Source organism: Curcuma longa, chromosome 9 (assembly GCF_044706935.1).
Source record: "Curcuma longa cultivar G26 ecotype Majalengka, Jawa Barat chromosome 9, ITB_CL_G26_1.1, whole genome shotgun sequence".
NCBI lineage: Eukaryota > Viridiplantae > Streptophyta > Magnoliopsida > Zingiberales > Zingiberaceae > Curcuma > Curcuma longa.
This window is the reverse complement of record NC_133869.1, coordinates 4454942-4456956: the sequence shown is the minus strand read 5'-3', so window position 1 is coordinate 4456956 and position 2015 is coordinate 4454942.

Sequence of the window (2015 nt, the reverse complement as noted above, 5' to 3'; positions counted from 1 at the left end):
CTATAAGTTAATTATTTTTTTGACTTGGATTAAACTCTAAGACACATAAAAAAATTATATTGTGGTTAACAAGGAATCCTAAAGAAGTATCAAAGTAAGGAGAAGGTCTGAATTCCAAATTAAAAGATCAAACCTATTTCAAAAATTAGTTTTTAAAAATATTTTTTTAAAATCTTTGAAAATACATTTCAAAATCATGTTCAAAATAATTTTAAAAATTGTTATAGATGTTTGGTAGGTGGGATGTTGATGAGAGTAGGTTATATATAATTTTTAGCCTTGTTTAACGCTCATCTACTTGTAATGCATTGCATATGATCTACTTTATCACACCTTGTTCATTTATTAATACTTGTTTCTACTCTTTTGCTCGGAGATCTGCTTTTTGTATATTTTGATTGACAGGATGTGATTTGAAGCTAAAATGATGTAATATTGATGGTGGAACAAGATGTGGTGAAAAGAGACTCGCACTGGCCATGCTCGCTGTCACGGGCGAGTCTCTTTACACAGCAAACATGAAGAAATGGAGGAAAATGAGCAACAAAGCAAAACACGGTCGTGCCTACCAAGCACGGTCGTGCCTCATATTCCCAGGGCTCAGACACGGCCTAGCCGTGCCAGGAGGCACGACCGTGTCCCTCCTACAGACTGAAGACAACTCCAGGTCGTGCCTATTAGGCACGACCGTGCCCTCAACCAGAGCAACCGAACCACAGGTCGTGCCTACAAGGCACGACCGTGCTTCATTTTAGAAGACCCATTAGTTGAGGTCGTGCCTACCAGGCACAACTGTGTTAATTTGGTCGCCACGTGCCTCACTTCTAGAGAAGCCCCATGCCAAGGTCGTGCCTATGAGACACGGCCGTGCCTGTTTTCCCGAAGAGGGGCTGCTCAAGGCCGTGCCTATAAGGCACGGCCGTGTGACAGAGAGGCAGGGGCGTGCTTCCTGGGTCGTGCCAAGAGACACGACGTGTAGCACCTGGAGCCTATAAATACCACTTTTTGCAACCCTTTTGGGTTATCTTTCATAGGTTATCCTAGGGTCTTGGCTTGGGGACGGTACCTCCCCTCTCCGGGGGAGGGCCCAAAACACTTCATCTACGCCGATTCGCCCTCTCCGACTCCTCTCCACCGATTCATCCTACTCCGGAATGAGAATATCTTCAAAGGGTGTCCAAGCTTCAAGATAAATCATCCCCTCTCTTGTGGATGATTATTTTCTTCCATTCTTTTTGTAATCTTCTTGAAATAGAGTAGATCTTTGAGTTTAGGATGTAGGATGAGCATTAATATAATGATGGTGATGTAAGAACTAGTCTATGTTATTTTTCCTATTTAATGAAGAGTTTACACTTGTTTCATGTATTGTGTGCCTTGAACTTGTTTGATGAAATATTTGTATGAGCGCATGTGCATGATTATGAAGGGTAGATTACTGTGTAGGGGGATCTTAGGATCGTATGACCGGAATGCCTTATGATAGAAGGTGAACCTTTAACCGGACTTTTTGAGGTGACCTTTATATGGTGGTAAACTTCCTTAGGAGATAGCTAACAACTATTGATGACTAGGAAGGGATCCCTTAATTGGGTGCTCGATGACAGAGGGTAGTATACCAGTAGTATTGCTGGAGTGCCCGGTGACAGCGGGAGAGCTATAAAACCAGACTATCTAGGTATCGTCTTGAACTAGTAATCGTAGCGTTAGTATCATGATTTAATTCTGACAAAGCCTAACAAGGCCGAGTTGGTATCTTGGTTAGAATCCTCACAAGGTGGTAAACATTAAGAGTAAGGGAACAAACATGAATTAGGGATATCACCTAGCATTGATGTGAAACCGAAATCCTAGACTTATCCATCTCATCCCATAAACCCTCAAGCCAATCTCTCTCTCTACCACATCAAAATCCTTAACCATTTCACTCCCTAAGAGTCTATAATACTAGCCTTGTGACATCACTATAGCTATCAACAGTTCTTATGGATTCGATCTTTTTATTACTTGACGAC